The following is a 26759-nucleotide window of genomic DNA, read 5'->3' as shown; positions in this document are numbered from 1 at the left end:
ATCAAACAAGAGGGGACCCTTACTATACCCCCTGGCGGGAATGCAAACAGTCCAACCCATGTCTCCCCTGACTCTGTGTGCAGAGGTGATGGGGTCTGTGTGCCTGTGTCATTGTGATTGTGTGATATCAGATTTATATGTGATAAGTTTTATTGTGGTGTTTAAAACATCATTAGAGTTTCTAAATGTGGTCCCTCCTCTGTGAAGGCTACTCTCCATTCTTTTTTATCTTACTTACTTACTTACTCTGAACCCTCACATACATTCCAATAAGCTCTACCGAGCCCTAGGCTGGCTCCACAGCTGTCCCGATCACTCCCATTGAACTTCACTGCAGTCCTGAGCCATGGACCTGAATCAAGGGCCAGCTTGCTTGCTTTCCACGCTGCAGCCACAAGAGGGAGCGCTGTGGCAGCTCGGCAGACCTAGCGGGAGATGCATCGCCTGGCCAGGTAAATTTCGTGGTGTCAGAAACCCAATAAGAAAAAAAAAAAATGGTTAAGAAACAGGCAAAGGTGCAGGGGGGAAAACAGCTCAAAGAGAAAAGCAATCAAGAAAACTAACCGAGAAATGACACAGTCTTTTGAATTGGGCTACAAGGACATTAAGACAGTTATTATATGCCATATATTCAAGACGCCAGAGAAGAAACCACAGCTGTTGATAATACCTGAAAGATTTCGAAAACGTTGAAGTTGAGGACAAAGGAAGTAGCTCAGCTTGGTGCAGAGGCTGTGGGTTGGATTCCAAGCATGATGAGCAGAGAAGGAAGAGCAGGGGGAGAAGAGTGGGAGGAAAATGGGGGGGAAGAGAGGAGGGGGAGGAAGGGGAAGAGGAGCGGGAAGAAAAGGAGGGGGAGAAAAAGAGGGGGAGGAAGAAAAGGAGAGAGAAGAAAGGGAAGACATAGGGGAAGAAAAGGAGAGAGGGAAAGAAGGGAGAGGGAGGGGAAAAAGAGAAAAGGGAGGGGGAAGAAGAGAGGGAAGGGAAAAAGGAAGCAGTAAGGGAAAGGAGAGGAGAGGAGAGGAGAGGACAGGAGAGGACAGGAGAGGACAGGAGAGGACAGGAGAGGACAGGAGAGGACAGGAGAGGACAGGAGAGGACAGGAGAGGACAGGAGGAGGGCGAGGTGGACAAGGAGGATGAGGAGGAAATGATCTTGTGTTAAGCAAGGCATGATGGTCCACCCTTGGCAAGTCAGGACGGGGAAGTGAGACTATCACAAATTCATAGCCAGTCTGTGCCATATAGTATAACAAGTCTCCATCTTTAATAAATGAATGACTAAATCCATTAAATTGGACTTCTGAGACTAAAACTACAAAGTCGAAAAGAAAATCTACAATGGTAATCATGAAAGAACAATGGATGGGATGAACAGAGTAGACACTGAAGGTAAAAATCAGTGACAAGCCATGAAAACTGAAATACAGAAGTGCTGGTGGCTAACGGAGCGATAGTGCACTGTGAACAACTTCAATCTCTCTAGAATATGAAGAACTAAAAGTGTTTCTAAATGTCAAAAAATGAAAGATGAAAGAAACTTCTAAATTGTCAGTCAGATCATGAGAATTAAGTTTTGTTGGAGGTAAAAACAAAAACACTTGGGCGGTGGTAACACAGGCAGGCCTTTAATCCCAGTACTCGGGAGGCAGAGGCAGGTGGATCTCTGTGAGTTTAAGACCAGCCTGGTCTACAGGGTGCGTTTCAGGATAATCAGGGCTACACAGAGAAACCCTGTCTCAGGGGGAAAACTAACAAATAAACAGAAACCATGTATCACTCTCTACGTATGTCCAGCTTGTGACTCTTTGTGAATTAGTTAGATGCCATCAATCCAAACAAGCTGCTCCTAGGTTTTGCTATGTAGCCCTGGCTGGCCTTGAACTTTCAATCCTCCTGCAAGCCTGGTTATTATAAGCGTGTGCCACCAGGCTCAGCCAATATTATTTTTATCCTATAAAATTAGTACCGGACACAGAAGTGTTCCTTCCGGAAATGTAAAGGTCATTCCATTTATATGAGAGTTCTGTGCATATAAATTGTTACACTCACAAACTAAGAAGAAAAGACATATAACTTTATGAATAATTGTTTTTTTTTGGTTTTTTTTGTTTTTTTTTTTTTTTTTTTTTGGTTTTTCGAGACAGGGTTTCTCTGTAGCTTTGTTGCCTGTCCTGGAACTAGCTTTTGTAGACCAGGCTGGCCTCGAACTCCCAGAGATCCGCCTGCCTCTGCCTCCCGAGGGCTGGGACTTTATGAATAATTGTAATCTTTCTTCATGTGTAATAGTCTTCTAATGAAAAACTCTCACTAAAATAAGAATAGAGACAGCTGAGCTAAAAACTGTGGCCCAGACAGAATCCTGCTTTCAGCCGTGTTAGAACATCAGAGACTGAATTTACTCTTTCCCACTTTGAAAACTAAAAGCTGTGCACAATATACGACGCTAGACAGCGGCGATGCAGAATCGTGGTCACTGAGAGGAAGAAATCAAATGACCAGGGCAATAGAGGTACCACGTCACTGCCTGGAGAGCTTCCAGCCCATCGTAAAAGAAAGAATCAAAATGGAGCCAAACAGGCTCCCCAGAAAAAGAGACAAAGTTCAGGGCACCAGCAGAGCAAGGGAACTAAGCCAAGTGTCAAAGAAGGGAGATCTCCTGGGGCAGCAGAGAGGTCCTCCAGCCCAGGGCTGAGCACTGTGGTGTGCACAAAAATTGGGGGAAGTTGGGGGGAATGGGAGAGGTATGGGCAGAGCCGTCTCAGTTCACCGAGGGCCAGAAACAGGGTTCTCACTAGCTAGACCAGCCAGACCCTCTAATACAACCTGTGGGTCACCACCTCTTTGGCAAACTTCTAGCTCTGAAAAGATATTTACATTATGATCCATAACAGCAGCAAAATTACAGTTTATGAAGCAGCAGCTCGAATAGTTTTATGCTCGGGGTCACCACAACATGAGGAGCTGTATTAAAGGGTCACAGCATTGGGAAGGTTGAGACTACTGCACTGGCAAGTGTGAAATAGCCTCCACCGGGCCAAATTATCTCTTGAAAAGTAGGTCTCCCCTAACCAAGCGAGACTCAAAATCCCCAGACTGCAGCCATCCTGGCAGGAAAGGAGCTATGAAAGAATGTGATCTTCCCAGGGTGTGCAAAACACCGCTGTGATCTAACCAAAGATTAAGACAATCCCTAAAGCTATTTTTTTTTTTTTTTTTTTTTTTTGGTTTTTCAAGACCGGGTTTCTCTGTGGTTTTGGAGCCTGTCCTGGAACTAGCTCTTGTAGACCAGGCTGGTCTCGAACTCACAGAGATCCGCCTGCCTCTGCCTCCCAAGTGCTGGGATTAAAGGCGTGCGCCACCACCGCCCGGCAAATGTGTAGCCCAGGCTGGCCTCGAACTCCTGCCTCTGCCTCCTTCAGCAAATCCTACCGGCATGCGCCACCACAACCGGCTCCATAAAGCTATCTTTTATTTAAAGAGAAGCTGACTCTCCAGCTTCGGTGTGGCTTTTCTTACCTCCTGGCTCCTAAGCCTCAGAGGCCCAGGAAAGCCTTCCTAGCTTGTCCTGCTTTAAAAAAAAAAAAAAAACAAATGATTTTTTTTTTATTACTGTATTTGTGTGCATGTGTACCTGCCAGTGTGGGTTTATGATTGCATGAGTTTGTGGAAGCCAGAAGAAGGCGTCAAATCTCCTGAAACTGAGTCATAGGAGGTTGTGAGCCTGCTGGGAACTGAACCCAGGTTCTCTGCAAGAAGAGTAAACACTCAGCTGCGAGCCACCTCTCCGGCCCCAGAGAATTCCTACTTTTTACCCACTTAACTGTTTGTTGTGTATATGGTGTACTTAACCTCTGACTCATCTCTCCAGCCCTGAGAAAAACAGTTAAATGATGGGCTAGGAAGATGGTTGAGTCAATAACCCTTGCCATGTAAGCAAGGCGACATGAGTTTGATCAACACCTACATAAGAAGGCCAGGTGTGGCAGTACATGCTTGCAATGCTGGCTCTAGGAATCTGGATACAGACTGATCACATAGACTCTTTGGCCAGCTCAGCCTACTCTGCCTGAGGACAAACACCTAAGGGTGACCTCTGACCTCTGCCTACACACACATACACACACACGAACACACACGTGAACGCATGTATCCATACCTCATACACACACAAAGGAAAGAAAGAAAGAAGTGAAGAAAGAACTGTGGGGCCTTGGATCAGCTTTGTGAGTGAAACACTTGTCTTAAGAGCATGAGGATCTGAGTTCACTCCCCAGAATTCAAATTAAAACAAAAATCAGGAATGGTGGCACATGCTTATAATACAGGTGCTGGGAAGTGGAGAGAGGCAGATTCCTAGGACTCACTGGCCCTGTACCACCAGGTGAGTTCTAGGCCAGTAAAAGACTCTGTCAGAAAGAAAGAAAGAAAGAAAGAAAGAAAGAAAGAAAGAAAGAAGCAAATGGCACATGAGGAACACCAGGGGCTACCCTTTGACCTCCACAACCATACTCACATACAAGTGTGCCTACATGCACACAAATATGCACACATACATACATAAAAGTGTAAGAAAGACTCTAGCTTTTTTAATTTATTGAAAATTGTTCATCAGAATGTATTAGACTGGGTGCTTGAGAGTAAAAGAGTTAATGTTTTAAATTTCTAATGCACATACAGTGTAAACATCTATATGTTTATTATATGTATGGAGAGCTGGATCTGGAGACTTAGGCCTGTGATCTCAGTACTCGGGAGGCCGAGAGAGAAAGATCTAAACTTTGAAGGTGGAGTTGAGCTATGTAGTCACTTGAGGCTCAGGGATACATGGGTGAAACCCTGACTCAATAAAAGTAAATAATTGATTAAAACTGTGTGTAAAGAAGAAGAGAGATTTATTATTCTGACAAACTGGCTCATGCAGTCACAGAGTAGGAAGTACCATAACCTGCCATCTAAAAGCTACAGACCCAAGAAAAGCCAGTTTGTTCTTGTCTGAGAGTCTGCCAGTCAGGGAACCAATGGCGGAAGTTCTGATCTGCAAACGGGGTGAACCTTTGACCTTTGTTCAACCCAAGTGCTTACCTAACAGACTGGACGCTGGCCACTTTCATAAAGGTGATCTGTTTTGCAGAGTCCACCAGTCCAGTTGCTAATCTCATCCGGAAGCACTCATACCCAGATTGTTTAATGTTTAATCCAGCCTCGTCATGTCAACAGAGAAAATTTAGCATCGCAAGGCTGGGCAGAGGGCTCCGTGGACATTTGTTACAGAGACACGAGGACTGGAGGTTTGCTCTCCAGAACCCATAACAAAGTCAGGGGTCATGCTGCCTGTCTGAAACCCCAGTGCTGGGGCTGGGGCTAAGGCTCGGGGATGGGCAGAGATAGGCAGATCTCCTGGGTTTGCTCGTCAACCAGTCTGAGCTCCAGGTTCAGTGAGAAATCTGGTGTCAAAAAATAAGGAAGAGAACAAGGAAGGAAGACACCTGACATTGACCTCTGGACTCCACATGCAGCTAACCTGCACAGACGTGCACACACATGTACACATTGTACACACAAGCACACACAAATAAACCATCACAGATCTATTTTTTGCCTTGGTATCTGTCCAAATTTCCTTACAGCCTACATAGTCTCCAAGAAAAGTAATAATGACTTTATAATTCTACTCAACTTGAAGCAACTGAAAATACACTAACCTCTCCTACAGGAAAAAAAAAAAAAAAGGTCAAGTCCTTGAGTGATGGCTTGGACCTTCTCGTTGCTACCCCCAAAACTTAGTACTGTCATATAAAATCAACAGTGCTTAAATAGTGTGACATAAAATCATTATATCTTATGCTAAGGGCACAAGAGGAACGAAAACAAAGGTCCACACATGCACACACAGTAAAATAAGGAAGTGTCACCATCCCCCTCTGTCCTGGGTCACGGGGTCATGACTGATATTTCCAGCTGCCTTCCTCCCCTACCCATTTTGTACTTTCTTTAAGCTTCAACGGGCATCTCAGTTGGTCACGGCTTATGCCGAAAGGGGTGACATAAACCCCTTCTCCTGAACAAACAGGGCATTTAGATCCATAAACCTACTGCTTCTATTTTTAGATTTATCTGTTTTTTTCTATCTGTGTGCATTGGGGGTGGTGTTGGGGAGGGGGGTAGGTACAGTGCACACAGAGGCCAGAAGGAGAAATCAGATGCCCTGGAACTGGAGGGACAGGTGGTTGTGAGCCTCCTATCGGTACTGGAAGTCGACCTTGGGGACTGAGCCAACTCTCTAGCCCCACCCCAACCCTACTCCCAACACACGGGTTCTTAAAAGAAATTAGGAGGCAAATTGATCAAGGGAAATAGATTTATTGCAGTGTGGCCTAGCTGGGGAAAGAGTGGGCCCTGGTTTTCCTCCACCTTTTCCTGAGCAGTGTTTCAGTTTTACAGGAAAGACTAAACAAAAGCCAGGACCAATCATCTGTTCACAGAAGTTGTCAGAACTGTGAAATCTCTTCCATCTCCAGCTGGCAGTGGGGCTTCCCTCATTTCAGTCCTTCAGACTGGGAGTCCTGGGGATTATTTTAATTCGTTGGGGTCCCTCATTTCAACAGTCTGGTAACCAGAGGGAAAGATTCCTTTAAAGTACGGCAGCTCCGACCAGAGAAGTCACACTTCCCTCTGTGTTTAGACCTCCGTCTTGAGAGATCTGAGTGATATGTTGGACTTCGTGTAAAAATTCCTAAAGTCTGCTCCTGCCCTAAAGATGTGTTCTGCTTGCCTTGGATGTCTTGGCATAGCCAAACATAGTGCTTGGGCTCTTTTGTAAGCAACTGTAATTCTATGGGGTGTTGACAGACAACAGAATACAAACATAGTCAACAAGAGCAAATATCTACAGAAAACCAGTTGACTACCGAGCACACATTAGCGTCCGTTTTCAACAGTCTGGTTGTAAATTCTTTAGAGAAGACAAAACTGTGGCATCAAAAGTCTTAGACTTTTCATGACCAGAACATTGCAGAGAACATTGGATGACAAAGAGCTGATAAAACGGTCTCATTATCTTTGCTTAAAGATCTGGTCATAAGGGCTGGAGAGACGGCTCAGCGGTTAACACTGGGTCTTCTTCCAAAAGGTGCAGGTTCTGATCCCAGACCCACAGTGGGATCCAATAACCCACTCCGGTCTGTGAGGACACCAGGCACACAAGTGGTACACATACACGCATGCAGGCAAAACACCCATCTATAGTAAAAGAAATAAATAACAATAAATGCCCTGATCATAATACAATTAGGGTCATATGCACACCAGCCAGAAGAGGGTTCAAATCACCAGTAATGTGTCTTAGAGGGCACAGCTTGGAAACCTATTCTCTTAAACTTTGTATACTAGAAGTCTTATATACTTAATGAATATAAATACATTCAAGTATGCGAAGAAAGCCAACAATTAACACACAGAATTCATTCTACTTTCGTTTTTGCTTTTAATACAAAATTTTGGATTCTTAGCTTATTAAATAACAAGTCTACAACAACTGCAAAAATGAAAACATGAGTCCCTTTTTATTATATTTACTTTATTTAGTGTGTGTGTGTGTGTGTGTGTGTGTGTGCAGTGTGTGTGTGTGTGTGGTGTGTGTGTGTGTATGTGTTGTGTGCCATAATTCGTATGTGGAGGTCAGAGGACAACTTGCAGAAACCAGTTCTCTTCTTCCACTATGTGGGTCTCAGGGATCAAACGCAGGTCAACAAGCCTCATCGGCTGAGTCGTCTCATTGTTTCCAAACTTTAGACTTCCTGAAGATTTAGGGGCCATGACAGTGACTGCAAATAGACTCGTTTTCTGATGTGCAAAGTGTGTCTCGCATGTACAATAAGAAAGTGCTTAGTCAAAGCAAATAGATGCAGAGCCCAGTTCTAAATACCAGGACTGCTCAGATGGCAGGGTTTTCTTCTGAAAGATACTGATAAAAAAAAAAATAGCAAAGATTTAAAAAAAAGTCCTCTTCGTATGTTGAAAGTCTAGATGCAATATTGTATGGAAAAGAACACTTCTGATAACTTTGCATATATTCAGCTTACATACTTTGGCTCTGCCAACATTTGCAAAATATTCAAATAAAATGTAAATTCATAGCTCTGTACATTTCCAGTCAGAGACAAACATAAGTATTAAATACACTAAATTCACCTTAAAATAATAATTATTTATAAGATGATCATCAAAGCATTTTGACATAAGCAGATATTTAAATGAGCCTTGACTTTGTTTAGACTTGCTTTCTTAAATAGTTAAAACTTGACAATATCAGCAGAAAACATAAACAATTGGCTTCATAAATATAAAATCTGGAAGCTGGGTATGGTGGCATGTGCCTTTAATCTCAGCACGTAGGAGCCAGAAGCAGGCAGATCTCCGGGTTCAAGACCAGGTCACCCAGGGCTACATAGAAAGACTCCTGTCTCAAAGAAAGTGAAAAACAGGAAATCTGTCTTCTGAGCCACTTCTTTTCATAAATGTCACAAAGAATGGAATGTTTTAAAGAAAAGCTTGTTGCTTCAGAACCAGAGAATTTGTTTCTAATTTTACAGTGGTGAATTAGTCCTGGCCTTAGAAAATCTAGATAAATTCACATTTAGAAACATTTTTCATAATTTTTAAAGTAATGTAAATGCTCTAGCTGCTTTTCTGGGGCTGGAACGAGCATCACAACCAGAAGCAGCCTGGGGAGGAAGCCACTTATTTTATCTTACAGGTGCCAAGGAGAGAGCCAACTGCTCTTGTCTGCTAAATGGATGCAGTATTACACTGGGCCCCAACAGTGCATTAGCGCATCCCTGAGCCCTCAGCAGAGGAGCTTCTTTTTGTTCTCAAATGGTGATTAGCACAGAGCCCCAACTGAGGTAGACTTAATGGAGATTCTGCAGGACTCTCAGCCCTAATAGGCCATCTATACCACGCCCTTCCTTTTCAGGCTCAGGATCCCTGCAGAAGAGGAAACAGAAAGGTTTTAAGAGGCAGATGCAGTGAATTACAACCGCCAGGAACATTAAATATTAGTCTTTTTATCAAACATTGTAAAACTTGTGTTTACAACAAGGAATTTAAATCTTTCTTCCCTACCTTGTAAGACTTTTGTGTAAATATCTCAATCCCTTCCACACACCCCAAACCTGGTAAGCCCTTGCTTACACAGAGGCTCTGTCACCTCCTCAGAATTTAAGCGACTGACCCCTTTCCACTCTGCTTCATTTTCTTTGTACTGGTTCTCTTAAGTCTAGACAGTTTTGAAAGGCTGTGACCAGATCCTAGCCAATAGGAAAAAGACAGCACCTACGTTTGATAATAACCAAGTTCATCTCTCTCACCCCAGTGCGCTTGCTCTCTGGCTCTAATGTTTACTACATCTCTTGATCAGAGTAAAGTTTTGCCTTGCCAAGAGACTTCAATTGAAGTAATGCTTTGTGTGTGTGTGTGTGTGTGTGTGTGTGAGAGAGAGAGAGAGAGAGAGAGAGAGAGAGAGAGAGCAAACTTTCTAACATTACAAGGAAACAATGTCTTCCAGACACAACAGGGTAGTTGCACATATGAATTCACAGCCGTGTTGACAGTATGTATAAGACCTGTGAAAACTCAAGTCAGACAAACTCTCCAAGTGGAGAAAAGAGATGAGCAAGACATCCCATCATTGGGTAAGGAACTACTGGTGATTGATAGCTGCTGGGATAGGGACGTCAGTTCTCTTTAAGGCTGTGGAGTCAACCACACTCCAGTGAATCCACATACACATAAGAGCATATAGGTAGGGCAAGTTAGATGTGATGGGTTTCTAAAAAGAGAAAGAGGACACAAAGTTAGGTGGGTAGGGAAGTGGGGATGGGTCTTGGATGAGGTAAACTTAGTATGAAATTATCCAAGAATGAATAGAAAATATGGGGAAACAAACTTCTTGTCTTTTGACACTTAGCGAAGAATAACCTGGGAATGAGAGAATGGGATCAGAGTGTCGGACCTCAGGGGTGTGGTTTCTAGGTGAGAAGAAGGGGAGAAAGTTGTGACAGAGGGAATTTTTGTGGGCTACATAAGCAATTCAGAAGTCTGGATTAAACTCAGACTTTTATTTTTATATAAATAGGACCAAGTCAAATGGCTCTAAGGAGTGGGAAGCTTTCCATCCTACTTTGACTACTGTAGTGAGCAAAACATGGATTTACATTAGCCACAAGTCAGCAATGGACTGGGCCAGAGATGACTTGGCATTTCTGAGGGGTTGGGTATTTTTGCCAGTCGAGGCAGGCATGGCTGGCTGCTTCCTGCAGCCCTGGAGGCAGATTTAGGCAGAGCAAAGGAAAAGGCACACAACTGGCAGAGATGACAGCAGTTTTAATAGCAAGAGCGTGGGACAAGGGTCAGATCTAAGAAGGAGATAACATTTAGGAGACTCGCTAGGATAATTTTTGTGAAGAAGGAGAAAATGTGGGGTAGAATGAGGCAATAATGTGGCAGGAGCCAAGCTAGACAAAGGTTTGGATCTAGGGAACCTCAAACCATGTTCCATCGTGCTGGAAGAAATATGAAAGTCTCTTTAATTTGTAAGCTAAACATGCCACTCCTGTGATCAACATTGGCCATTATAGAGGAGGCAATTCAGTCAGTAGAATTAGAGTAGAATGAAAGATGTTTGGGCTTAAGTGAATGACTCTTTGAAAAGGAAGGTTGTCCTGTGACCATCTAGTGAAGTGAGAAAGAAAATTTACAAGCGGACAGGCTCTGTTTGGTGAAGAGGTAACCCCTAGATCAACAGTTTCCAGCCTGTGGGTCATGAACCCTTTGGGGGTCAAACAACTTTTCATAAGGGTCACATATGAGATATTTACACCACTATTCATAACAGTAGCAAAATTAGTTATGAAGTAGCAATGAAATAATTTTATAGATGGGGTCACCACACTTGAGGAATTGTGTTAAAGGGTCACCACATTAGGAAGGTTGATGATGTGGGAGTCCTCTTTGTGTGCTGTTGCGATTACCATAAATGAATAAAAAACTACCTTGGCCTGCTGATAGGGCAGAACTTAGGTGGACAAGAAAGACAGAACTGAATGCTGGGAGAAAAAAGGGCAGAGTCAGAGAGCTGCCATGGAACCGCCAAAGTCAGACATGCTGAATCTTTGCTGGTAAGCCACTACCACATGGTGATATACAGATTAATAGAAATGGTTTAAATTAATATATAAGAGTTAGCCAATAAAAAGTTAGAGCTAATGGGCCAAGCAGTGATTTAATTGATACAGTTCCTGTGTGATTATTTCGGTTCTGGGCAGCTGGGATGAACAAACACCTCCTTGCAACAATTGACATGCCAACTTGGTCAACTAACTCCACATAAAACCTGAGAGGGCTTGAAAAGGAATTCTAGACCAAAAAATATACATATATACAGAGTTTAACACAGCTTCTTGCTGTTTGCTGGTGGCTTGCTGAAGCTCCTTTAAGAGAGGTTTTCCTGACTCAGCAGCAACTGCAGAAAAAAAAAAGCGGCACCGTTGGGCCAGGCTGCCAATGAACTCTGGCTATGGAGCATTTAAATGGCATTTGTGGGCTCAGATGTTTGTGTGCCCGCTTGGGGTCTGGAGGAATACAACTGAAACCATGCCCATGACTCAGCGCTCCCCGCAACTGTCAGGGACAGTCAGAGCACCAGTGGCTTTTCCCACCATTGAACAGTGGCTGTGGGATCAGGTCTACTGGACATGCAGAGGCAGAAAAGCATGGTGGATTCCTGCCGCCATACACAGAGATATTTCCAGCCCACGGATTTAGCTTTAAAAAAAAGTTTATATGTCGCATGGTGCTACCCAGAGTTTAGGTGGTGAGGATGGCTCCCACCCAGTAGTTCTAGAACTGAGGTGAACAACCTCCACCATATTTAAATCCTGAGAGAGGTGCAGCCAGCACCCAGGGCCACTGAGACCAAGCTGCTTAGCATTTTAAGAAATGCTTCTGATCAGAAAATAATTACAGATAACGCAATAAGAGACAGATTCAGCATAAAAGACCTCTAAATGGGTCACAGTGTTGGATAAATGTATGTAGGCTTAGAAGAGAGAAGAAAAAAAGTATAGAGAATCATAAAATAAAGTTAATACTTTAAAAAGGGGGTGTTTAAAGTCTTTAAAAAGACAGTACAGATAGTCATAGATTAAAAAGAGTAAAGAAAAATAAGCCACATAAAAATGGAAAATTCACAGAGAGTCTGGATTATGTACATTACTGTGTTTTCTTTGAATTTTTTGACTGTGAAGGAACTAAGTACAAAGAGACATTTCATTGTATGGGCTGCTAAGCTAAACCAGCATGTATAATATAGAGGTATCTTGACTTTAGAATTTGGATCTAAGAACATGTTTCTTGGGAAAAGAGGTTCTTCTTTTGTTTTCACAGATGAGAACCTGTGGATTGCTTCCAGGAAAATATGGTTTCATGGACCAAGGCCTCCTGAAAGGTTGCCGTGAACACCCTCAAAAAATTACTTTGCCCAATTGTTGACTGAGATGAACCTAGCACACAAGACACACGATGAAAGACCTGATTAACAGCACCCCCAAACAGCAGGAAGCAGTATAGACAAATCTACACCCATATTCCTAAATATTATCTATAAATGTTTGCTTACATTTAAAGGGGGCTATGCTATAGAGATTTGCATTGTTATGAATCTTGGTTTATTGATACAAATTTAAGGTCAATTTTGTTATATGTACATGTATTTCTGATCTTGGTTAAGGTATTGGGTTTGTATAGTACATTTAAAAAATGTAATGTATAATTAAGAAATATAGGTTAATAGAGAGTCATCTATAATAGTAGTCATATTAGTTAGATTTTCTAGATGTATAGATGTATATTTCAGTTAGATATGTATTTTTCAAATCTTTCAGAGACTTTCAGAATATGGCATTTGAAATGTTTAAAAACTTAAGACTTTTGTTGAGAACTACTGCCCTAGATAAAGAGAGGCAACATCCACAGATCCCTATGGAGGGGCATCAGTGATACAATCTGTGGAAAACTCCTCACCCAGTTTCAAGGTTTCTGAGAAGTCTCCCCTGTGGATGGTCAGAAAGCAGGCCAACCTCTTTTTTATTGAGTAGGGGGTCTTCAAATTCTCTCAAATTCATCCAGCTGGTGGTGGATGCAATACGCTCAATGGAGAGGGTCCCTGTAAGTTGCTCAAGAGGAGGGGGTACAATGAGTACTGGGGTCAGCAGGAAGGAGAAGGCAGAGGGGGACTACCATGGGAGAGTCCATACTAAGTTCCCTATACAGGCCACCAGTGTAGTATCAGTGACCAAAGACAGACAAGGGAACGAGCAGCTCAAGAACACCACAGGTTTTTATTCAGGTGAAAAACCCACAGAGGAAGCCTCTGAGCTGAGAACCAGAGCCTGATATCTACTTACAGACTGGGGTCCATATAGGACTCACAAAACTAGGGAGAGAGGTTGAGAAGTTTCATTTTATGGCCTGCAGTAGTTCGATGCTGGGGGTAACCAGTGAGTCAGCTAAAGACTCTATCAGATGATCTAGAAACATCTCTCACAGCTGGTCATTAGTGATAGCAGGTGGCGGGGGAACAACAATAGAGGAGATAGGGCAAGAATGCAGAGAAACAGGTTACTTCAATTCCAGGAACCAAGTTATTTTTAGCTTGGGAATTGTCATTGTTTGATTAAAATGGAGGAGCTTTACAAAATGGCATGAACATGGTTAACCTCTAGGTCAGCAGAGCATAAAGTCACACAAAAAGCAACAATTGTGTGGGTTATTAGAAATAATGGCAGGGCTATGTTTCCAGCCCTTGAGCCCTGAACCCATGAATCTTGTCTATGGGAGAAATGGCATTTTCGTCCACAGGATACGCACTGAGAGCCCAAGTAACAGTCATTTGGAGAACCTGGCCCCAGACCTTTGCAGTACTGCCATCCAGCCGGCCACTGTAGCCACAAGTTTACCTTCCAGATGACTTACCACCTAGATTTAAATCAACAACTTTCCAAAAGTCTCTAAAAGGCCATCAAAACTTCATCTAAAGCAAACTGCTTGGAGATCGTGGGGAACGCAGCAAAACTAGGGGATACCTTGAGTCACAGTCCCTGGTATCATTCTATTTTATATAAAAATGAGTTACTTCTTCAAAAGCAATATTGCGTAGACAGACTACCTTGACAACAGGTGAGAACTTCGGATATCCGCTGATGGTAGCTTTTGCAAAAGCATCACATAAAAGACAAGCAAAACATGTTTACAATAAAAACTCATTCTAGTAAGAACAAACTGTTGAAAGATAGTGTCCAAGAAAACTTCAGGAAAGAGATCCCAGAGCAGCCCACAGACAGAGTTAGCTAAGGAAGGATACAGCTACTTCTTGGTAGATGTGAGAACAAAGAGTTGCTCAGTGTAACTACAATTAACAAGGTGGAAAGGGTAGCAACAGCAGCCAGTGACTGACAGCTAGCAGACAGTCAGGGTCAGCAACTAACAAACCACAAACCAAAGGTGGATGGGGGGAAGGGAGGCTTCAACCACTCCTAGCCATCTCTAACCGGTTAGGAAACCATGAACAGTGAGCGATCAATGTTCCCGGGGTTGCCAAAGGTACATGCATACAAAAACCTCCAGACAAGAAACTTCAGCGACTTCCTACTCTCTTGCAAAACACTCCCTCTTTTGGGAAGTGTGTCTCACTTTTTCTTAATTTCTCAGTTTCTCACTTTTCTTTCCTCCTCCTTGATAAAGTTTGCATAGGCTTAGAAAGTCCACATCTTTAATCTTCACTGACACAAGACAATGAACTTGGAGCCACTATCTCAGGTGGATCTTTGGTGACCATGAATGTCCAGAATCCTAGGTCTTTGGGTCATGCACAACTAGACTATGACTTTCGTATTCAAAACGCTGAATTAATATCATCGCACTGTGGAGAACCATATGCTAATCATACATTTATAGCCATGCTCTCATTGTTTCACTGCTCTGCAGTTAAAGTCCAAGGTTTCTTCGGGTTGTGCAGGGGATCCTGGTGCATGTCTTCTTCCAGGTTTCGGTGCTTTGCTGGTCAGCTTTGGAACACTTCAGCCTGGGCTACATCACGTTACCTTCAACCTGCATGCTCACATGGACATGGCATTCTCCCTCTTTCTTTGTCTAAGGCAATTGTTGCTTTTAGTAGGCACCAGATATACTGGATTGAGATTTCATTCTATCAATATATAGATACATAAATCACAAAATTACTTTTGTGATAATCCTATTTCCAAATTACATCACATTCTGAGCTATTGAGAGTAAGGACTTCCATGGATGAAAGGGGGGGGGCATGGAATTCAATTTACATATCTAATAGTGATATCGTTCAACAAAGCAATAAATTTTTTTTTCAAACATGAAGATTTATTTACAGATCAGAATGCTCTTATTAAAAGAAGCATTTTAACAAGCAGAAGGAAAATGATCTTACATGAATGTTTAAATCAAAAAGAAATAAAGATGGCAGGAAATAGTAAATACAGAAGTAATACTTAAAGACTATTATTTTGCCAGTCTGCTTAGGAGTGGGTCATTGAGATGGGTTACACAGTAAAAGGGCTTGCTGCCAAGCCTGACAACCTGAGTTTAAACCCTGAGCCCCACAATGTGGAAATAGACATACACACACACACACACACACACACACACACACACACATGCACGTGTGTTTTCAATCTGTTTAGCCAGGGTTAGGGTTAAGCTTTAAATTTGTAATTCTAGTATACAGGGGGATGCATCAGGAAAATCATGAATTCAAGGCCAACAAGGGCAACTTAGGGAGTCCATATCTTAAAGCAGGGTACTAGGGATATAACTCCGAACACTGACCTAAAATGTGAAAGTTCTGGGTTCGATTCCCACAATCTCTCTAAGAACATTGTTTACCAGATAATTATACTTTCATGGCATTAGTTACTTTTCTATTGCTGTGATGAAATACCATGACCAAAAGTGATTTATGGAAGAAAGACTTTATTTGTATTAAAGTTCCAGAGAGTCCATAATATAGGGGCAGCATGGCAGCAAGGCATAGTCTGAAAGGTCATGACTTCAGTCTCAGGCAAAAAGCACAGGAAGCAAATTGGAAGTTTGGGTGGGGCTATTCACAAAGTCTGTCTATGGTAGTTTGAAAGAAAATGGCCCCCAAAGGGAGTGGCATTATTAGGAGATGTGGCCTTCTTGGAGTAGGTGTGGTCTTGGAGGAAGTGTGTCACTGTGGAGACAGGCTTTGAGGTCTCATATATGCTCAAGCTATACCCAGTGTTGCCTGTGAGACAAGATGTAGAACTCTCAGCTCCTTCTCTAGCACCATGTCTGCTTGCACACCACCATGTCCCACCATGATGACAACAGACTAACCATCTGAAACCATAACTCCTTTATAAGGGTTACCATGGTCATGGTGTCTCTTCACAGTAGTAGGAACCCTAACTAAGACAGTCCTGGTGACATCCTTCCTCAAGCCAGGCTTCACTATCTGTTTTAAACAGTGGCACCAACTGGGGACCAAGGATTCAAATTCAAATGAACCTATGTAGGAAAATTCTCACTTAAACTACCACATTCCAGTCCCTGACTCCCACGGCTTGTGGCCATATCAATACTACAGAATGTGTTTCATTCAACTCAAAAAGTCCCCATAGTTTTCCATGATCTCCACACTGGTTCAAAATCCAAACTCTCTTCTAAGGCTTAAGGCAATCTCTTAATTATAAACTCCTGTAAAATCGAAAGGCAAATTACTTATTTCAAATGCACAATAGTACAGAATATATTCCCATTCCAAAAAGGAGAACTAAAGATATAAGGAAAAAATATGGGATCAACGTGAGACCAAAACGCAGAAGAGCAAACACCAAATCCTGTATTTCCAATGATCCATGTCAAATGGCTCTACCTGTCCAGCTACACTGTCTGCAACACACATCCCTCTTCGGGGCTGTTTCTACTCTCTGTATGCAGCTCCCATTGGTGGATATCTCACATCTCTGTCCTCGCCAGCATCTCAGGATCACCACTGCAACCAAGGCTTCACCTTCACAGCTTCACACAATGATATCATGGGGTCTTCATGAAGAAACTTCCCTGCCTCATATTGCCTGGCCTCAGCTTGCTGATAGTGGATGCTGTCATGCCTGGTCCCGTAGCCGTTCAGTCTCAAAGAAGCACACAGAGGTCTACATTAATTATAAGCTGGTTGGCTTATTAGCTCAGGCTAATAAAGTTAACTCTTATAACTTTTATTAGCCCATAATTCTTGTCTGTGTTGGCCACGTGGCTTGGTACCTTTTATTGGTGAGACATTCTCACCTTGCTTCCTCTGTGTCAACTGTAGACTCACCTATTTCTTCTTCTCAGAATTCTCCTGTTCTCATCACCCCACCTATACTTCCTACCTGGCTACTGGCCAATCAGCATTTTATTAAAATACAAACAACAAATCTTTGCAGGGTACAAGACCCTTGTCCCACAGCATTAACTGCTCTCTGAAACTATAGAGGAAGAGTTCACAGGCCCTCACCATTGCATCCTTCATGTCTCTAAAGCCAGCATCACAGGAGACTGCACTGTCAAGTCTGGCTGACAGCTTGCCATGACTCCTGGCCCCCTTGAATCAGATTAGCAGCAACTCTTTTATCCAGAAGCTTTCGAGGAGCAGAAAACGCCCTAGGCTCTCTTTCACAAACTGGAGGTTTAGCTGGGTGAGGTCTTGCCACAAGGCATCCTTTCCATTGTTCTAGTATGGAGTAGGATGCATCTCTAATCCCAAGATTTACAACACAACTTTTAGCTTGTGCCTTGGCTGAATATTAGACTTCTTAGTACCTTTCTTTTATCTCCAAACCATATATATTTATTTCTTTCTACCCCACTTCCTTCTTTTCATTAAAGACTTGCAGATGCATTACTAGTGTCTCAGTTGGGCTTTCTATTGCTGTGATAAACACCATAATCGAAAGCAATTTGGAAAGGAAATGATTTATTTCACCTAACAGCCTCACATCACGGTCCTCCTCCATGGTGTCTGATACAGGTCCTGCCTCCAGGTTCCTGTTCTCTTTAAGTTCCTTCCCTGACTTCTCTTAGTGATAGACTGTGATGTCCATGATTGAGGGAAGAGGTGCATGCCAGCAAGCTGCAGGCCTGGTGGCAAGGACATGAAGTTGTAAGATCGCATCTTCAACTGTAAGCATAAAGTAAAGAGAATGAACTGGAAGTGGGGCGAGGCTATAAACTCTCAAGGCCATCCCTAGGGCCTTGTCCCTAGTGACGTACTTCCTCTAACAAGGCTGCAGTAACTCAAAGTGCCACCAACTGAGGACCAAGTGTCCAAATTCCTGAGCCTATGGTGGCATTTTTCATTTAAACCACCACATTCAGCACCTGTCTCCCATGTAAGAACGTTGAACATTGCCCCTCTTCCTTAGCAAGAAAGCCACCAACGAAACTGAAAAATTACTTCTTTTACATAACTAAGCAAAGCTGTGCCGTCTCCGGGGAAACTGCTACTCCTCAGATTGGAGCAACTGAGAAGTAAATGCAGAGCGTCACAACTTGCAGGGCAGAAACAAAGACCAGGAGCCTCCCTGGGAACGAGACTAGAGTTCTTACCAAGCATGAGGGTCACAACCTGTGCCCCGTGTCAGGTCTGACCAGCAGTCCTCAGTAAGCCAATTCAAAGTAGAAAGTGAAAAAGGACGATTTATTCAAGGTAGCCACATTAGAAAAGGAAAGACAGAGATCCAATAACTACCACACCAACCTACCCACCCCACTCCATCCCCACACACCTGTTTTCAGGGTCTTGAAGTGAGATTAAGGTTCAAACATAGCCAAGGGTTTGCACATCTAAAGAGTTCCAGTCAAGATGTGCTCCTGCCCACCACTGATCCATCATTGTCTAAGCTTATGTCTCGTTTATAATTGAGATGCCAAAGGGAATTCTAACATCACAATGTTCTGTGCAGCCCCCATGGCTAAGGGGAGGAAAAAAACGTGCTAAAATTTTCCATGGAGAAGTAGGCAGGAGTCAGGATTAGGTGATGTAAGCGAGGCGGCGGAAGTCCTGGGCTAGAGGATGTCACACTGTCCTCCCCAGAACTAGGGACAATAGAAAACAACTGAGGAAAACCCATCAAATTCTCTGTGCTGGCTAACCTCAGTTGTCAGTTTGACTACATCTGGAATTAACTGTAACAGCTGGGCACACAGGCAAGGGGCTTTTCTTGATTGGATCATTTGAGGTGGGGAGACCAACCCTAAGCCTAGATCGTGGGAAGTGGGAAGACTCACCCTAAATCTGGGCCACATCTTCTGGTAGCAGCCCCCACGAAAGGACATAGACGAAGGCTTGCCTTTTGCATGTCTGCTCTCACTCTCTTGGCAGAGTTCATCTATCCTCTCGCTGAGGCATTGCTTTGTTGGTGCTGGAACCTATGTCTTCAGGACTCCAACACAGACCAAAGACCAGCTGAGGCATGCAGTCTTGTGAACTTACAATTCACAACACTGAAATCTTGGCCTTTTCCTCAGGGAAACAGTCACTGTTGGACTAGCTGGAACACAGCCTATAAGCCACTCTATATATCCCTTGATTATAGATTCATTCTATCAGTTCTGCTCCTCTAAAGAATGTTGACAAATACATTATTCAAGATCTGTAGAACCACAAAGGTGCAGCATGCTGAAAAGGGTAATATAACAGGACAAAGGTTTCTTGGTTGGGGTGTGACTTTGTGTCCACTACCCCTTCTCAGTGCTGGGAATTTTTCTGTTCTGAATCTGTCTAGATTCTCTTCCCACCCCGTCTTCTATATAGATCCCTGTGCCTTCAGGGGAGGCATGTGATAAAGACATCCCATCCAGGGCTGAGAACTCCAAAGTCTCTTACTCGCTGCATATTGCCCTCTGTGGGGTTCAGTGCTAATCACCATGACAAGAAGAAGCTTCTCTGATGAGGGTGAGCAATGCACTGATCTACTGGTATAGCAATATATTAAGAGTCATTTTATTTCTTCAGTAAAATAATAGTAGTGGGTCTGGGAAGAGAGTCTTAATGAGGACCTGTCTAGATCAGGTGGGCCTACAGACATATCTGTAGCAGATTGTTTTGTTAATTGAGGTGGGAAGATCCACTCTCAATGTGGGTGGCACCAATTCATGGGCTGGACTCTGAACTGTATAAGAGAGAAGAAAGTCAGCTAGCTGGCAAGCAGCAAGCAAACCAGCAGCCCAAGTATATTCATTTCTCTCAGCTTTTGACTTGGCATTACTGGGATGCTGGATCCATCTGCTGGCTTCACCACACTGGCTGCCCCTGTGGAACATGTGGCACTTACTTTGTCTTTCTAGAATATGATCTCAAAGAACACGGTATCTCAGAAGTGTGGGCCAAGAGAGATGGCTCCATGATCCAAAGAGATGGCTCCAAGATCCAGCTCTCCTGGAGGACTGGAGTTTGGCTCTTAGCATCCTCTTTGGGATCACAGCGACCTGTAACTCCACCTCCAAGGAATCTGATGCCCTCTTCCGGCCTCCACCCACACGTGTTGCACACACTCACACAGACATACACATAAATAAAAATGAAAAGTAAGCATTTTTTTAAATATCCCTGGCTTGTGAAGTTTCAGAGGGAAGCAAATATGCTATCAGGCCATTCGAGTTAAGGATCTGTGGTTCGGGTTACCTGGGGCTGAAGAATCGACTGTAATTAGCAAGAGACCAGAACCACCACTAAGGTGATACCTCTGTTTTGCTGAGACAACTGATGGCAAAAGTCACAAAATAATCCCACACTAGTTCAGAATTATGGATAATAGAGGGTTATTTATTTAGGGGAAACATACAGATCACTGTCCTAGATAACAGTCCTCTGCACAAATGGGGAACAGGAACAGAGTCTAGCAGCCGGAAATGAGAGCCAGAAGCAAGAGAGCGAGCACAGGCTCTACAGCTACATTTATAGTATAAGAGACCACACCCAAGTGGGCTGGCATCTTAAAGGCTATTGGCTGACAGAGCAGAAAGAGTTCCCACAGCAGACAACCAATGGTGGTTAGCTGGAGCTGAGGAATCAGCTATGATTAAGAAGAGACTAGCAGGGAGGTGGGGAGGAGGTGGAAATTTTTAATAAAAAAAAATTTTAATAAAAAAAAGAAGAAGAAGAGACTAGCATCATTGAGGTGAAGTCTTATGGAAGTGTGTCCTCAGGGCCAGCATGCAGAAACTGTCTTCCAAGAGTGGAAAAAGTTGCACCTTCTGTTGGCAGCCAAACTCGGTGGTCTAGGAGTCACGCAGGTGGTGCTGGTCTTGAAAGCATGAAGGGATCATGGAGAGCAGCTGAGGTCTGGCATTGTGTGGCAGGGCTGGAGTCCCTGAAGAGAGGCCAGGAGAAGCTATTGGTGAAAGTGTAACCAGGTTGCAGTAGGGACCCCAGCATTTGGAGATGCCAGTATCAGGGATACCCTCCAAGCACAGAAGCAGGTGTGGAGAGGAGCCTACCTGAGCCTAGGAGACAAACTGTGTGCTGAGGGCAGAGAGAGAGAAGTGACCCAAGCCCTTGGAGAAATCCAGAAGATTATGATGGGTCCCAGAATTTACAGTGTTAGAGTTCATATACAGATTGTAACTGTGCCCTGGTTCTTCCCCCTTAAAGTAAGAACGTACTTAATTTATTTTTAATTTTATATGATCCCACAGTTGAGAGACTTTGAGCTTTTTGGATAAAAGAGATTTTGAGGTTTTTCAGAGAATTTGGACTTTAAAAGAGATTGGGTAGTTTTAAAGAGAAACTTTTAAAGTGTTTGAATTTATAAGACTGATATTTTTAAAGGATATATATATATATATATATATATATATATATATATATATATTTGGTTTTTCAAGACAGGGTTTCTCTGTAGCTTTGGAGCCTGTCCTGGAACTAGCTCTTGTAGACCAGGCTGGCCTCAAACTCACAGAGATCTGTCTGCCTCTGTCTCCTGAGAGCTGGGATTAAAGGTGTGCATCACCACCATCCGGCAAAAATTTGTAAAATGTTTTATATTGTGATGTCTTTATTAATGTCTATTCTTGGGGATTAACAAGAAAGAAAAGTTAAGGCTTAACAGTGATGTGTTTGTGTGTCAAGCTGACAAGGGGTCAGCTGTCCCGGATAGTGTTATGCCAACTTGATACAAGCTGGAGTCTTCAGAGAGGAAGGAGCCTCAGTTGAGAAAATGCCTCAATAAAATGGACTGTAGGCAAGCCTGTGGGACATTTTCTGAATTAGTGATTGATTTAAAACACTAAGACACTTGGTAAGCTAATTTTTAAAAATTAAGAGTTTCACTAAATGAAATTGGAGTACCAGGGGCTGGCTATCTTCCTATGAGTTCTTGGTATGGCAGGCCCCTGAGATCCCCATGACAGAGCAACAAATGCCACTGCTGTTGGTTTCCAACCAGAACCGGATGGTAAGACCCAATTGCTGAAGACGCCATATGCCCTGGTCACAGAACATAGAGGAAATCAAAGTGGAACTGGGCTAGAAGCATTCAGGCAGGCACAGATTCAGGCTCATACAGCAGTCGGGAACCACAGAAGACAAAAGGAAGACAGGATTCCAACCTGGGCTCTCTCTTGCTTTCTGTTAAATGACACGAAGGGGAAATGCTTTCATTGCTTTTTTTAATGCAACACTGATGCATTGTTGGTGACTCGAGTTTATTACTCATGCATTCAAACTGACCGCATTCTGGTGGTTTTTGTGAGTAATCTTTAATGCATTTAATCTATGCAACATTAGTGTAAATATAATGTTGTGGGACATTTGTTTAACTAGGCAAAGATGTGTTGCACTTGTTTAACTGCATAAAGATGTGCTGCTGTTTTACCTTACCTGCCTAAGGCATCTGATTGCTCTAGTAAAAAGCTGAACAGCCAATAGTGAGGGAGGAGGTATAGGTGGAACTTGGGGCAGGGAAAGTAAGTAGGAGGAGGAATTTAGGCTCAGGGAAAGAAAGAAAAAGAGACATCAGGGAGATACCAGGGGCCAGACAGACAGAGACGGAGAAATCAGAAAAATAGGGCATACAAAATAAAAAGAAAAAAAAAACAGGTTGAAAGAAGGCCTGAGGCAAAAAACATAGATGAATAGAAACAGGTTTTTTTTAAAAAAAAAAAAAAGTCAAAAGAGCTAGTGGGACAAGCATAAGCTAAGGCCAGGCACTCCTAATTAATAATATACCTCTTTGTATTTATTTGGGAGCTGGTTGTGGCCAAAGAAAAATTTTAACTACAATACGATTTGTTTTGATTTTCTGTGTTTGATGTATCTTTATGAGAAACACAGACATAATTGTAAACACCAAAGAGAAGGAGGAAATGAACCACTGAAGGCAAGAAGGGTGGGGTGGAAAGAAGTCAAGAGTGAGACAGGGTTTGGCAGTTTAAAGACCACGTTAGTCAGAGGAAATACTGTTGGTATAGTTTTTATTTTGTTTTCTTCTTTAAAACCTTTCATTCGTTAGCACCAAGGCCAGCAGAAAGGACATCAGTCTTTTTGTAATTTTTTTTTCAAAAATTCTTTTTTTTTAATTTATTTATTTATTAAGGATTTCTGCCTCCTCCCCGCAACTGCTTCCCATTTCCCTCCCCCTCCCCCGATCAAGTCCCCCCTCCCTCATCTGCTCAAAGAGCAATCAGGGTTCCCTGACCTGTGGGAAGCCCAAGAACTGCCCACCTCTATCCAGGTCTAGTAAGGTGAGCATCCAAACTGCCTAGGCTCCCACAAAGCCAGTACGTGCAGTAGGATCAAAAACCCACTGCGATTGTTCTTGAGTTCTCAGTATTCCTCATTGTCCGCTATGTTCAGCTAGTCAGAACCGCGAGGGGTGCACCCACACACTGAGACAATGGGGATGTTCTATCGGGAACTCACCAAGGCCAGCTGGCCTAGGTCTGAAAAATCATGGGATAAATCCGGACTACCTTTTTGTAATTTTTGACTCAACATCTGCTTCTAAGAGCTCAGTGGAAGGAGCATGAAGCCTTCGCCGAGGCAGAGCTGAACTGTGGTTCCGTGTAGTGCTCTGGACTGAAGAGCAGGGGTTGTACACTCTGACACACAGCAGGCTAAAGCACTTCTCATGGCCAAGCTTGCTGAACCTCCAAGTCAGTCCCCCAGAGACTTTTTTATATTCTTCTTCACACATACTGAAAATGTTCAGCAAGTAATTAAAACCATTCAAGGGGCTCAAAAGGAAAGGCGAAGGAGAACTCCAACTCCGACTGTAATCGAAGTAAATTACTCAGGAAGCTATTAAACTATATTATGAGAAACAAAGTGAGAAAATGGGAGCAGACAGATGCTGTAATGAGCATGTCCTAAGCAACAATACACCAGACATCACTATAGCAATTTTTTCTCTGTATATTTTAGCTAGGGCAATCCAAAGTGCCAGTGTTGGGGATGGCAAGTTGGCTCAGTAAGTAAAGATATTTGCTGCCAAGCCTGTTGACCCAAGTCTGTGTGTGTGTGTGTGTGTGTGTGTGTGTGTGTGTGTGTGTGTAAGTAGTGACCTCAGGGCAAGATCTCACTCAGCTAAGTTTCCAACTTGTAAAAAGGGCCTGAAGAAAAGCTTAGAGCTGGGTGTGGAGGGGCACACTTTTAATCCAAGCACTGGGAAGGCAGAGGCTAGCAGATCTGAGTCTGAGGCCAGCCTGGTCTACAGAACAAGTTTTAGGACAGCCAAGTTTAGGGAGTTTAAGACAAAAAAACTGGTGAAGATGTAATTGAATGAGGGAGCCATGTTCCAACCCCAGCAAGCAGCAGAACTTGGAGCTTCAGCCTCATGGTTCTGGGTTTAGAGTTAAGGATAGAAGAAAGGGGTTATGGAATAAAGCCACTGAGGTCAGGCATGTGTCAGGGTGTCCCTGAATGGAGGCCTAGTGGAGAGGCCTTTGCATGAGGCTGTGAAGGTAAAGCCTGCTTTGTCTTTGAGAATCCAAGATGTTAGAGATGCCAGAGCTGTGGGTACCTGCCAACGAGAGCTGCTAACAGGGAGTGAAATCAGCTCAAGAGAAAGAAGTGTGCTGCAGTCAACAAAGCTGAATGGAGGTGGAGATGTGGAGAGCATTATGACATCGGACATGGGGATGCAGAGTTTGGAGTTTGCACAGCTGGTTTTCAGTCTTGCTTTGGTCCAGTATTTCCTCACTATACTCCCTCCCTGTGTTTTGGAATGGTAATGAATAAGGTTTATCCTGTGCCATTGTATGTTAAAAGTATGTGATTTTTGCTTTTGATTTTTATGGAGGGATTACCTTCAAGAGATTGCCATGTGTCTCAGAAGAGACTTTGGATTTTAGACTTTGAGACTATTGGGATTTTTGAAGTTGGACTGAATGAATTTTTTGGCATTATGATATGGCTATAAGCCTTTGGAGGCCAAGGCATAGAATGTGGTGGTTTGAAAGAAAATGCCCCCCAAAGGGAGGGGCACTATTAGGAGGTGTGAACTTGTGGGAGGAAGTGTGTCACTGTTGGGGAGGACTTTAAGGTCCTTTTGGCTCAAGCCTCTATCAGTGTGACTATCAATTGACTTCGGTTGCCTACAAGATGTAGGACTCTCAGCTCCAGCACCACATCTGCCTGCACACCACCAGGCTCCCCACCATGCTAATAATAAACTGAACCTCTAAAACTGTAAGCAAGCCCTCTCAACTAAATCTTTTCCTTATAAGAGTTGCTGTGGTCATGGTGTCTTCTCACAGCAATAGAAACCCTAACTAAGATGGACCCCAAGAAACACTCTGGAGAAATTCCGACCACATCGATGCAGAGCCGAGTCACCTTGGATAGGAAAAGAAGAGACTTAGGGTTGACAAGTGTGGGGTAGCATAAAGGAACTGGCCACTGTCTGAATCATCTGTAGTCACATTCAGAACACGGCCCTGGACTTCTGCTACGAGATGAGATCTGTGTATGCTCACTTCCCCATCAATGCCATCATTCAGGAGAATGGGTCTTCGTTGAAATCCGAAATTTCTTGGGTGAAAAATACATCTGTGTGTTTTAAATGAGGACGGGCATTGCTTGTCCAGCCCAGAAGGATAAATCAGTCATCGAAAGAAATGTTAATGAACTTGTTTCAAATTCAGTGGTTCTGATTCAGCAAGCCACAGCAGTTAAAAACAAGGATACTGAAAAAGTTTTAGATGGCATCTATGTGTCTGAAAAGGGAGCAATAAAGCAGGCTGAGGAGTAAGCCCTAAGTTTTCAGGCTCCAGAAACAAGATCCTGAATTATAGGTATAATTTGGGTGTCATTTGAAACAATAAAAGACTTGTATTGGTTAAACAGACTGGAAATCAGTCTTAGGTGTTAAGTGACTTTGAGGAATATTCTTTTTTTTTTAATTTTTTTTTGTTAAAAAAATTCTGCCTCCTCCCCTCTTCCCATTTCCCTCCCCCTCCTCCCACTCAGGAAGGTGAGCATCCAAACAGGCTAGGCTCCCACAAAGCTAGTTCATGCAGTAGGATCCAAACCTAGTGCCATTGTCCTTGGCTTCTCATCAGCCTTCATTGTCCACCATGTTCAGAGAGTCCGGTTTCATCCCATGCTTATTCAGTCCCAATCCAGCTGGCCTTGGTGAGCTCCCAATAGATCAGCCCCACTGT

At 43.2% G+C, this 26759-nt stretch overlaps 1 pseudogene; it reads left to right on the top strand.

Moving 5' to 3' along the window:
• Positions 1-346: 346 nt before the first annotated feature.
• Positions 347-26347, top strand: LOC121451369 (annotated as a pseudogene).
• The last annotated feature ends 412 nt before the right edge of the window (positions 26348-26759 follow it).

The sequence above is a fragment of the Microtus oregoni genome, unplaced genomic scaffold (genome assembly GCF_018167655.1).
Source record: "Microtus oregoni isolate MIOR12 unplaced genomic scaffold, Mior012 000008F_ref0000371, whole genome shotgun sequence".
Classification (NCBI taxonomy): Eukaryota; Metazoa; Chordata; class Mammalia; order Rodentia; family Cricetidae; genus Microtus; species Microtus oregoni.
Note: the sequence above shows the minus strand (reverse complement) of the source record. Positions and strands in the feature narration are given on the sequence as shown.